The sequence below is a fragment of the Somniosus microcephalus genome, chromosome 4, assembly GCF_052327205.1.
Source record: "Somniosus microcephalus isolate GS21.2 chromosome 4, FLI_Smic_1.0, whole genome shotgun sequence".
Lineage (NCBI taxonomy): Eukaryota > Metazoa > Chordata > Chondrichthyes > Squaliformes > Somniosidae > Somniosus > Somniosus microcephalus.
The window spans coordinates 76,638,258-76,652,590 of record NC_140990.1 but is presented as its reverse complement, the minus strand read 5'-3'; positions in this window follow the sequence as shown (position 1 = coordinate 76,652,590).

The following is a 14,333-nucleotide window of genomic DNA, read 5'->3' as shown; positions in this document are numbered from 1 at the left end:
ATCTCCTTCTGTCTGATATAAACCAACCCCACAGTCACTGACACCAATCTCCTCCTGTCTGATATAAACCAACCCCACAGTCACTGACACCAATCTCCACCTGTCTGATATAAACCAACCCCACAGTCACCGACACCAATCTCCTTCTGTCTGATATAAACCAACCCCACAGTCACTGACACCAATCTCCTTCTGTCTGATATAAACCAACCCCACAGTCACTGACACCAATCTCTGCCTGTCTGATATAAAGCAACCCCACAGTCACCGACACCAATCTCCTTCTGTCTGATATAAACCAACCCCACAGTCACTGACACCAATCTCCACCTGTCTGATATAAACCAGCCCCACAGTCAGTGACACCAATCTCCTTCTGTCTGATATAAACCAACCCCACAGTCACTGACACCAATCTCCACCTGTCTGATATAAACCAGCCCCACAGTCACTGACACCAATCTCCTTCTGTCTGATATAAACCAACCCCACAGTCACTGACACCAATCTCCACCTGTCTGATAGAAACGAACCCCACAGTCACCGACACCAATCTCCTTCTGTCTGATATAAACCAACCCCACAGTCACTGACACCAATCTCCCTCTGCCTGATATAAACCAAACCCACAGTCACTGACACCAATCTCCACCTGTCTGATACAAACCAACCCCACAGTCACTGACACCAATCTCCTTCTGTCTGATATAAACCAATCCCACAGTCATTGACACCAATCACCTCCTGTCCGATATAAACCAATCCCACAGTCACTGACACCAATCTCCTTCTGTCTGATATAAACCAACCCCACAGTCACTGACACCAATCTCCTCCTGTCCGATAAAAACCAACCCCACAGTCACTGACATCAATCTCCTCCTGTCTGATTTAAGCAACCTCACAGTCACTGACACCAACCTCCTCCTGTCTGATATAAACCAACCCCACAGTCACCAACACCAATCTCCTCCTGCCTGATATAAACCAACCCCAGTCACCGACACCAATCTCCTCCTGTCTGTTATAAACCAACCCCACAGTCATGAACACCAATCTCATCCTGTCTGATATAAACCAACCGCAGTCACTGACACCAATCTCCTCCTGTCTGATATAAACCAGCCCCACAGTCACTGACACCAAGCTCCTCCTGTCTGATATAAACCAACCCCAGTCACTGACACCAATCTCCTCCTGTCTGATATAAACCAACCCGTCACTGACACCAATCTCCTCCTGTCTGAATTAACCAACCCCACAGTAACCGACACCTATCTCCTCCTGTCTGATATAAAGCAGCCCCAGTCACTGACACCAATCTCCTCCTGTCTGATATAAACCAACCCCACAGTCACCGACACCAATCTCCTCCTGTCTGATTTAAGCCAACCCCAGTCACTGACACCAATCTCCTCCTGTCTGATTTATCCAACCCCACAGTCACCGACACCTATCTCCTCCTGTCTGATATAAACCAAGCCCAGTCACTGACACCAATCTCCTCCTGTCTGATTTAACCAACCCCACAGTCACCGACACCAATCTCCTCCTGTCTGATATAAACCAACCCCACAGTCACTGACACCAATCTCCTCCTGTCTGATATAAACCAACACCACAGTCACTGACACCAATCTCCTCCTGTCTGATATAAACCAACCCCACAGTCTCTGACACCAATCTCCTCCTGTCTGATATAAACCATCCGAACAGACACTGACACCAATCTCCTCCTGTCTGATTTAACCAACCTCACAGTCACTGACAGCAATCTCCTCCTGTCTGATTTAACCAACCTCACAGTCACTGACTGCAATCTGCTCCTGTCTGATATAAACCAAACCCGCAGTCACTGACACCAATCTCCTCCTGTCTGATATAAACCAACCCCACAGTCACTGACACCAATCTTCTCCTGTCTGTTATAAACCAACCCCAGTCACCGACACCAATCTCCTCCTGTCTGTTATAAACCAACCGCACAGTCACTGACACCAATCTCCTCCTGTCTGATATAAACCAACCCCACAGTCACTGACACCAATCTCCACCTGTCTGATATAAACCAACTCCACAGTCACCGACACCAATCTCCTCCTGTCTGATTTAACCAACCTCACAGTCACTGACTGCAATCTGCTCTTGTCTGATATAAACCAACCCCACAGTCACCGACACCAATCTCCTCCTGTCTGATATAAACCAACCCCACAGTCACTGACACCAATCTCCTCCTGTCTGATATAAACCAATCCCAGTCACCGACACCAATCTCCTCCTGTCTGATATAAACCAACCCCACAGTCACCGACACCAATCTCCTCCTGTCTGATATAAACCAGCCCCAGTCTCTGACACCAATCTCCTCCTGTCTGATATAAACCAACCCCACAGTCACTGACACCAATCTCCTCCTGTCTGATATAAACCAGCCCCACAGTCAGTGACACCAATCTCCTTCTGTCTGATATAAACCAACCCCACAGTCACTGACACCAATCTCCTCCTGTCTGATATAAACCAGCCCCACAGTCACCGACACCAATCTCCTTCTGTCTGATATAAACCAACCCCACAGTCACTGACACCAATCTCCCTCTGTCTGATAAAAACCAACCCCACAGTCACTGACACCAATCTCCACCTGTCTGATATAAACCAACCCCACAGTCACTGACACCAATCTCCTTCTGTCTGATATAAACCAACCCCACAGTCACTGACACCAATCTCCTTCTGTCTGATATAAACCAACCCCACAGTCACTGACACCAATCTCTATCTGTCTGATATAAAGCAACCCCACAGTCACCGACACCAATCTCCCTCTGTCTGATATAAACCAACCCCAGTCACTGACACCAATCTCCTTCTGTCTGATATAAACCAACCCCAGTCACTGACACCAATCTCCTCCTGTCTGATATAAACCAACACCACAGTCACTGACACCAATCTCCTCCTGTCTGATATAAACCAACCCCACAGTCACTGACACCAATCTCCTCCTGTCTGATGTAAACCATCCCAACAGACACTGACACCAATCTCCTCCTGTCTGATTTAACCAACCTCACAGTCACTGACACCAATCTCCTCCTGTCTGATTTAACCAACCTCACAGTCACTGACAGCAATCTCCTCCTGTCTGATATAAACCAACCCCGCAGTCACTGACACCAATCTCCTCCTGTCTGATATAAACCAACCCCACAGTCACTGACACCAATCTCCTCCTGTCTGATATAAACCAACCCGTCACCGACACCAATCTCCTCCTGTCTGTTATAAACCAACCGCACAGTCACTGACACCAATCTCCTCCTGTCTGATATAAACCAACCCCACAGTCACCGACACCAATCTCCTCCTGTCTGATATAAACCAGCCCCACAGTCACTGACACCAATCTCCTCCTGTCTGATATAAACCAATCCCACAGTCACCGACACCAGTCTCCTCCTGTCTGATATAAACCAATCCCACAGTCACTGCCACCAATCTCCTCCTGTCTGATATAAACCAGCCCCACAGTCAGTGACACCAATCTCCTTCTGTCTGATATAAACCAACCCCACAGTCACTGACACCAATCTCCTCCTGTCTGATATAAACCAACCCCACAGTCACTGACACCAATCTCCACCTGTCTGATATAAACCAACCCCACAGTCACCGACACCAATCTCCTTCTGTCTGATATAAACCAACCCCACAGTCACTGACACCAATCTCCTTCTGTCTGATATAAACCAACCCCACAGTCACTGACACCAATCTCTGCCTGTCTGATATAAAGCAACCCCACAGTCACCGACACCAATCTCCTTCTGTCTGATATAAACCAACCCCACAGTCACTGACACCAATCTCCTTCTGTCTGATATAAACCAACCCCACAGTCACTGACACCAATCTCCACCTGTCTGATATAAACCAGCCCCACAGTCACTGACACCAATCTCCTTCTGTCTGATATAAACCAACCCCACAGTCACCGACACCAATCTCCTTCTGTCTGATATAAACCAACCCCACAGTCACTGACACCAATCTCCCTCTGCCTGATATAAACCAAACCCACAGTCACTGACACCAATCTCCACCTGTCTGATACAAACCAACCCCACAGTCACTGACACCAATCTCCTTCTGTCTGATATAAACCAATCCCACAGTCATTGACACCAATCACCTCTTGTCCGATATAAACCAATCCCACAGTCACTGACACCAATCTCCTTCTGTCTGATATAAACCAACCCCACAGTCACTGACACCAATCTCCTCCTGTCCGATATAAACCAACCCCACAGTCACTGACATCAATCTCCTCCTGTCTGATTTAAGCAACCTCACAGTCACTGACACCAACCTCCTCCTGTCTGATATAAACCAACCCCACAGTCACCAACACCAATCTCCTCCTGCCTGATATAAACCAACCCCAGTCACCGACACCAATCTCCTCCTGTCTGTTATAAACCAACCCCACAGTCATGAACACCAATCTCATCCTGTCTGACATAAACCAACCGCAGTCACTGACACCAATCTCCTCCTGTCTGATATAAACCAGCCCCACAGTCACTGACACCAAGCTCCTCCTGTCTGATATAAACCAACCCCAGTCACTGACACCAATCTCCTCCTGTCTGATATAAACCAACCCGTCACTGACACCAATCTCCTCCTGTCTGAATTCACCAACCCCACAGTAACCGACACCTATCTCCTCCTGTCTGATATAAAGGAGCCCCAGTCACTGACACCAATCTCCTCCTGTCTGATATAAACCAACCCCACAGTCACCGACACCAATCTCCTCCTGTCTGATTTAAGCCAACCCCAGTCACTGACACCAATCTCCTCCTGTCTGATTTAACCAACCCCACAGTCACCGACACCAATCTCCTTCTGTCTGATATAAACCAACCCCACAGTCACTGACACCAATCTCCTCCTGTCTGATATAAACCAATCCCAGTCACCGACACCAATCTCCTCCTGTCTGATATAAACCAACCCCACAGTCACCGACACCAATCTCCTCCTGTCTGATATAAACCAGCCCCAGTCTCTGACACCAATCTCCTCCTGTCTGATATAAACCAACCCCACAGTCACTGACACCAATCTCCTCCTGTCTGATATAAACCAGCCCCACAGTCAGTGACACCAATCTCCTTCTGTCTGATATAAACCAACCCCACAGTCACTGACACCAATCTCCTCCTGTCTGATATAAACCAGCCCCACAGTCACCGACACCAATCTCCTTCTGTCTGATATAAACCAACCCCACAGTCACTGACACCAATCTCCCTCTGTCTGATAAAAACCAACCCCACAGTCACTGACACCAATCTCCACCTGTCTGATATAAACCAACCCCACAGTCACTGACACCAATCTCCTTCTGTCTGATATAAACCAACCCCACAGTCACTGACACCAATCTCCTTCTGTCTGATATAAACCAACCCCACAGTCACTGACACCAATCTCTATCTGTCTGATATAAAGCAACCCCACAGTCACCGACACCAATCTCCCTCTGTCTGATATAAACCAACCCCAGTCACTGACACCAATCTCCTTCTGTCTGATATAAACCAACCCCAGTCACTGACACCAATCTCCTCCTGTCTGATATAAACCAACACCACAGTCACTGACACCAATCTCCTCCTGTCTGATATAAACCAACCCCACAGTCACTGACACCAATCTCCTCCTGTCTGATGTAAACCATCCCAACAGACACTGACACCAATCTCCTCCTGTCTGATTTAACCAACCTCACAGTCACTGACACCAATCTCCTCCTGTCTGATTTAACCAACCTCACAGTCACTGACAGCAATCTCCTCCTGTCTGATATAAACCAACCCCGCAGTCACTGACACCAATCTCCTCCTGTCTGATATAAACCAACCCCACAGTCACTGACACCAATCTCCTCCTGTCTGATATAAACCAACCCGTCACCGACACCAATCTCCTCCTGTCTGTTATAAACCAACCGCACAGTCACTGACACCAATCTCCTCCTGTCTGATATAAACCAACCCCACAGTCACCGACACCAATCTCCTCCTGTCTGATATAAACCAGCCCCACAGTCACTGACACCAATCTCCTCCTGTCTGATATAAACCAATCCCACAGTCACCGACACCAGTCTCCTCCTGTCTGATATAAACCAATCCCACAGTCACTGCCACCAATCTCCTCCTGTCTGATATAAACCAGCCCCACAGTCAGTGACACCAATCTCCTTCTGTCTGATATAAACCAACCCCACAGTCACTGACACCAATCTCCTCCTGTCTGATATAAACCAACCCCACAGTCACTGACACCAATCTCCACCTGTCTGATATAAACCAACCCCACAGTCACCGACACCAATCTCCTTCTGTCTGATATAAACCAACCCCACAGTCACTGACACCAATCTCCTTCTGTCTGATATAAACCAACCCCACAGTCACTGACACCAATCTCTGCCTGTCTGATATAAAGCAACCCCACAGTCACCGACACCAATCTCCTTCTGTCTGATATAAACCAACCCCACAGTCACTGACACCAATCTCCTTCTGTCTGATATAAACCAACCCCACAGTCACTGACACCAATCTCCACCTGTCTGATATAAACCAGCCCCACAGTCACTGACACCAATCTCCTTCTGTCTGATATAAACCAACCCCACAGTCACCGACACCAATCTCCTTCTGTCTGATATAAACCAACCCCACAGTCACTGACACCAATCTCCCTCTGCCTGATATAAACCAAACCCACAGTCACTGACACCAATCTCCACCTGTCTGATACAAACCAACCCCACAGTCACTGACACCAATCTCCTTCTGTCTGATATAAACCAATCCCACAGTCATTGACACCAATCACCTCTTGTCCGATATAAACCAATCCCACAGTCACTGACACCAATCTCCTTCTGTCTGATATAAACCAACCCCACAGTCACTGACACCAATCTCCTCCTGTCCGATATAAACCAACCCCACAGTCACTGACATCAATCTCCTCCTGTCTGATTTAAGCAACCTCACAGTCACTGACACCAACCTCCTCCTGTCTGATATAAACCAACCCCACAGTCACCAACACCAATCTCCTCCTGCCTGATATAAACCAACCCCAGTCACCGACACCAATCTCCTCCTGTCTGTTATAAACCAACCCCACAGTCATGAACACCAATCTCATCCTGTCTGATATAAACCAACCGCAGTCACTGACACCAATCTCCTCCTGTCTGATATAAACCAGCCCCACAGTCACTGACACCAAGCTCCTCCTGTCTGATATAAACCAACCCCAGTCACTGACACCAATCTCCTCCTGTCTGATATAAACCAACCCGTCACTGACACCAATCTCCTCCTGTCTGAATTCACCAACCCCACAGTAACCGACACCTATCTCCTCCTGTCTGATATAAAGGAGCCCCAGTCACTGACACCAATCTCCTCCTGTCTGATATAAACCAACCCCACAGTCACCGACACCAATCTCCTCCTGTCTGATTTAAGCCAACCCCAGTCACTGACACCAATCTCCTCCTGTCTGATTTAACCAACCCCACAGTCACCGACACCAATCTCCTTCTGTCTGATATAAACCAACCCCACAGTCACTGACACCAATCTCCACCTGTCTGATATAAACCAACTCCACAGTCACCGACACCAATCTCCTCCTGTCTGATTTAACCAACCTCACAGTCACTGACTGCAATCTGCTCTTGTCTGATATAAACCAACCCCACAGTCACCGACACCAATCTCCTCCTGTCTGATATAAACCAACCCCACAGTCACTGACACCAATCTCCTCCTGTCTGATATAAACCAATCCCACAGTCACCGACACCAATCTCCTCCTGTCTGATATAAAGCAACCCCACAGTCACCGACACCAATCTCCTCCTGTCTGATATAAACCAGCCCCAGTCTCTGACACCAATCTCCTCCTGTCTGATATAAACCAACCCCACAGTCACTGACACCAATCTCCTCCTGTCTGATATAAACCAGCCCCACAGTCAGTGACACCAATCTCCTTCTGTCTGATATAAACCAACCCCACAGTCACTGACACCAATCTCCTCCTGTCTGATATAAACCAGCCCCACAGTCACTGACACCAATCTCCTTCTGTCTGATATAAACCAACCCCAGTCACTGACACCAATCTCCACCTGTCTGATATAAACCAACCCCACAGTCACCGACACCAATCTCCTCCTGTCTGATATAAACCAACCCCACAGTCACTGACACCAATCTCCTTCTGTCTGATATAAACCAACCCCACAGTCACCGACACCAATCTCCTTCTGTCTGATATCAACCAACCCCACAGTCACTGACACCAATCTCCTCCTGTCTGATATAAACCAGCCCCACAGTCACCGACACCAATCTCCACCTGTCTGATATAAACGAACCCCACAGTCACCGACACCAATCTCCTTCTGTCTGATAGAAACCAACCCCACAGTCACTGACACCAATCTCCCTCTGTCTGATAAAAACCAACCCCACAGTCACTGACACCAATCTCCACCTGTCTGATATAAACCAACCCCACAGTCACTGACACCAATCTCCTTCTGTCTGATATAAACCAACCCCACAGTCACTGACACCAATCTCCTCCTGTCCGATATAAACCAATCCCAGTCACTGACACCAATCTCCTTCTGTCTGATATAAACCAACCCGTCACTGACACCAATCTCATCCTGTCTGATATAAACCAGCCCCACAGTCACTGACACCAATCTCCTCCTGTCTGATATAAACCAACCCAACAGACACTGACATCAATCTCCTCCTGTTTGATTTAACCAACCTCACAGTCACTGACAGCAATCTCCTCCTGTCTGATTTAACCAACCTCACAGTCACTGACAGCAATCTTCTCCTGTCTGATATATACCAACCCCGCAGTCACTGACACCAATCTCCTCCTGTCTGATATAAACCAACCCCACAGTCACTGACACCAATCTCCTCCTGTCTGATATAAACCAACCCCAGTCACCGACACCAATCTCCTCCTGTCTGTTATAAACCAACCGCACAGTCACTGACACCAATCTCCTCCTGTCTGATATAAACCAACCCCACAGTCACCGACACCAATCTCCTCCTGTCTGATATAAACCAACCGCACAGTCACTGACACCAATCTCCTTCTGTCTGATATAAACCAATCCCACAGTCACCGACACCAGTCTCCTCCTGTCTGATATAAACCAACCCCACAGTCACCGACACCAATCTCCTCCTGTCTGATATAAACCAGCCCCAGTCACTGACACCAATCTCCTCCTGTCTGATATAAACCAACCCCACAGTCACCGACACCAATCTCCTCCTGTCTGATATAAACCAACCCCACAGTCACTGACACCAATCTCCTCCTGTCTGATATAAACCAATCCCACAGTCACCGACACCAGTCTCCTCCTGTCTGATATAAACCAGCCCCAGTCACTGACACCAATCTCCTCCTGTCTGATATAAACCAACCCCACAGTCACTGACACCAATCTCCTCCTGTCTGATATAAAGCAGCCCCACAGTCAGTGACACCAATCTCCTTCTGTCTGATATCAACCAACCCCACAGTCACTGACACCAATCTCCTCCTGTCTGATATAAACCAGCCCCACAGTCACTGACACCAATCTCCTTCTGTCTGATATAAACCAACCCCACAGTCACTGACACCAATCTCCACCTGTCTGATATAAACCAACCCCACAGTCACCGACACCAATCTCCTCTTGTCTGATATAAACCAACCCCAGTCACTGACACCAATCTCCTTCTGTCTGATATAAACGAACCCCACAGTCACCGACACCAATCTCCTTCTGTCTGATATAAACCAACCCCACAGTCACTGACACCAATCTCCTTCTGTCTGATATAAACCAACCCCACAGTCACTGACACCAATCTCTACCTGTCTGATATAAAGCAACCCCACAGTCACCGACACCAATCTCCTTCTGTCTGATATAAACCAACCCCAGTCACTGACACCAATCTCCTTCTGTCTGATATAAACCAACCCCAGTCACTGACACCAATCTCCTCCTGTCTGATATAAACCAACACCACAGTCACTGACACCAATCTCCTCCTGTCTGATATAAACCAACCCCAGTCACTGACACCAATCTCCTCCTGTCTGATGTAAACCATCCCAACAGACACTGACACCAATCTCCTCCTGTCTGATTTAACCAACCTCACAGTCACTGACACCAATCTCCTCCTGTCTGATTTAACCAACCTCACAGTCACTGACAGCAATCTCCTCCTGTCTGATATAAACCAACCCCAGTCACCGACACCAATCTCCTCCTGTCTGTTATAAACCAACCGCACAGTCACTGACACCAATCTCCTCCTGTCTGATATAAACCAACCCCAGTCACTGACACCAATCTGCACTTGTCTGATATAAACCAACCCCACAGTCACCGACACCAATCTCCTCCTGTCTGATATAAACCAACCCCACAGTCACTGACACCAATCTCCTCCTGTCTGATATAAACCAATCCCACAGTCACTGCCACCAATCTCCTCCTGTCTGATATAAACCAGCCCCAGTCACTGACACCAATCTCCTCCTGTCTGATATAAACCAACCCCACAGTCACTGACACCAATCTCCTCCTGACTGATATAAACCAGCCCCACAGTCAGTGACACCAATCTCCTTCTGTCTGATATAAACCAACCCCACAGTCACTGACATCAATCTCCTCCTGTCTGATATAAACCAGCCCCACAGTCACTGACACCAATCTCCTTCTGTCTGATATAAACCAACCCCACAGTCACTGACACCAATCTCCACCTGTCTGATATAAACCAACCCCACAGTCACCGACACCAATCTCCTTCTGTCTGATATAAACCAACCCCACAGTCACTGACACCAATCTCCTTCTGTCTGATATAAACCAACCCCACAGTCACTGACACCAATCTCTACCTGTCTGATATAAAGCAACCCCACAGTCACCGACACGAATCTCCTTCTGTCTGATATAAACCAACCCCACAGTCACTGACACCAATCTCCTTCTGTCTGATATAAACCAACCCCACAGTCACTGACACCAATCTCCACCTGTCTGATATAAACCAGCCCCACAGTCACTGACACCAATCTCCTTCTGTCTGATATAAACCAACCCCAGTCACTGACACCAATCTCCACCTGTCTGATATCAACGAACCCCACAGTCACCGACACCAATCTCCTTCTGTCTGATATAAACCAACCCCACAGTCACTGACACCAATCTCCCTCTGTCTGATATAAACCAACCCCACAGTCACTGACACCAATCTCCACCTGTCTGATATAAACCAACCCCACAGTCACTGACACCAATCTCCTTCTGTCTGATATAAACCAATCCCAGTCACTGACACCAATCACCTCCTGTCCGATATAAACCAATCCCACAGTCACTGACACCAATCTCCTTCTGTCTGATATAAACCAACCCCACAGTCACTGACACCAATCTCCTCCTGTCCGATATAAACCAACCCCACAGTCACTGACATCAATCTCCTCCTGTCTGATTTAAGCAACCTCACAGTCACTGACACCAACCTCCTCCTGTCTGATATAAACCAACCCCACAGTCACCAACACCAATCTCCTCCTGCCTGATATAAACCAACCCCAGTCACCGACACCAATCTCCTCCTGTCTGTTATAAACCAACCCGTCACTAACACCAATCTCATCCTGTCTGATATAAACCAACCGCACAGTCAGACACCAATCTCCTCCTGTCTGATATAAACCAGCCCCACAGTCACTGACACCAACCTCCTCCTGTCTGATATAAACCAACCCCAGTCACTGACACCAATCTCCTCCTGTCTGATATAAACCAACCCGTCACTGACACCAATCTCCTCCTGTCTGAATTAACCAACCCCACAGTAACCGACACCTATCTCCTCCTGTCCGATATAAAGCAGCCCCACAGTCACCGACACCAATCTCCTCCTGTCTGATTTAAGCCAACCCCAGTCACTGACACCAATCTCCTCCTGTCTGATTTAACCAACCCCACAGTCACCGACACCTACCTCCTCCTGTCTGATATAAACCAAGCCCAGTCACTGACACCAATCTCCTCCTGTCTGATTTAACCAACCCCACAGTCACCGACACCAATCTCCTCCTGTCTGATATAAACCAACCCCACAGTCACTGACACCAATCTCCTCCTGTCTGATATAAACCAACCCCACAGTCTCTGACACCAATCTCCTCCTGTCTGATATAAACCATCCGAACAGACACTGACACCAATCTCCTCCTCTCTGATTTAACCAACCTCACAGTCACTGACACCAATCTCCTTCTGTCTGATATAAACCAACCCCAGTCACTGACACCAATCTCCACCTGTCTGATATAAACCAACTCCACAGTCACCGACACCAATCTCCTCCTGTCTGATATAAACCAACCCCACAGTCACTGACACCAATCTCCTCCTGTCTGATATAAACCAATCCCACAGTCACTGCCACCAATCTCCTCCTGTCTGATATAAACCAGCCCCAGTCACTGACACCAATCTCCTCCTGTCTGTTATAAACCAACCGCACAGTCACTGACACCAATCTCCTCCTGTCTGATATAAACCAACCCCAGTCACTGACACCAATCTCCACCTGTCTGATATAAACCAACTCCACAGTCACCGACACCAATCTCCTCCTGTCTGATATAAACCAACCCCACAGACACTGACACCAATCTCCTCCTGTCTGATATAAACCAATCCCACAGTCACTGCCACCAATCTCCTCCTGTCTGATATAAACCAGCCCCAGTCACTGACACCAATCTCCTCCTGTCTGATATAAACCAACCCCACAGTCACTGACACCAATCTCCTCCTGACTGATATAAACCAGCCCCACAGTCAGTGACACCAATCTCCTTCTGTCTGATATAAACCAACCCCACAGTCACTGACATCAATCTCCTCCTGTCTGATATAAACCAGCCCCACAGTCACTGACACCAATCTCCTTCTGTCTGATATAAACCAACCCCACAGTCACTGACACCAATCTCCACCTGTCTGATATAAACCAACCCCACAGTCACCGACACCAATCTCCTTCTGTCTGATATAAACCAACCCCACAGTCACTGACACCAATCTCCTTCTGTCTGATATAAACCAACCCCACAGTCACTGACACCAATCTCTACCTGTCTGATATAAAGCAACCCCACAGTCACCGACACGAATCTCCTTCTGTCTGATATAAACCAACCCCACAGTCACTGACACCAATCTCCTTCTGTCTGATATAAACCAACCCCACAGTCACTGACACCAATCTCCACCTGTCTGATATAAACCAGCCCCACAGTCACTGACACCAATCTCCTTCTGTCTGATATAAACCAACCCCAGTCACTGACACCAATCTCCACCTGTCTGATATCAACGAACCCCACAGTCACCGACACCAATCTCCTTCTGTCTGATATAAACCAACCCCACAGTCACTGACACCAATCTCCCTCTGTCTGATATAAACCAACCCCACAGTCACTGACACCAATCTCCACGTGTCTGATATAAACCAACCCCACAGTCACTGACACCAATCTCCTTCTGTCTGATATAAACCAATCCCACAGTCACTGACACCAATCACCTCCTGTCCGATATAAACCAATCCCACAGTCACTGACACCAATCTCCTTCTGTCTGATATAAACCAACCCCACAGTCACTGACACCAATCTCCTCCTGTCCGATATAAACCAACCCCACAGTCACTGACATCAATCTCCTCCTGTCTGATTTAAGCAACCTCACAGTCACTGACACCAACCTCCTCCTGTCTGATATAAACCAACCCCACAGTCACCAACACCAATCTCCTCCTGCCTGATATAAACCAACCCCAGTCACCGACACCAATCTCCTCCTGTCTGTTATAAACCAACCCGTCACTAACACCAATCTCATCCTGTCTGATATAAACCAACCGCACAGTCACTGACACCAATCTCCTCCTGTCTGATATAAACCAGCCCCACAGTCACTGACACCAACCTCCTCCTGTCTGATATAAACCAACCCGTCACTGACACCAATCTCCTCCTGTCTGAATTAACCAACCCCACAGTAACCGACACCTATCTCCTCCTGTCCGATATAAAGCAGCCCCACAGTCACCGACACCAATCTCCTCCTGTCT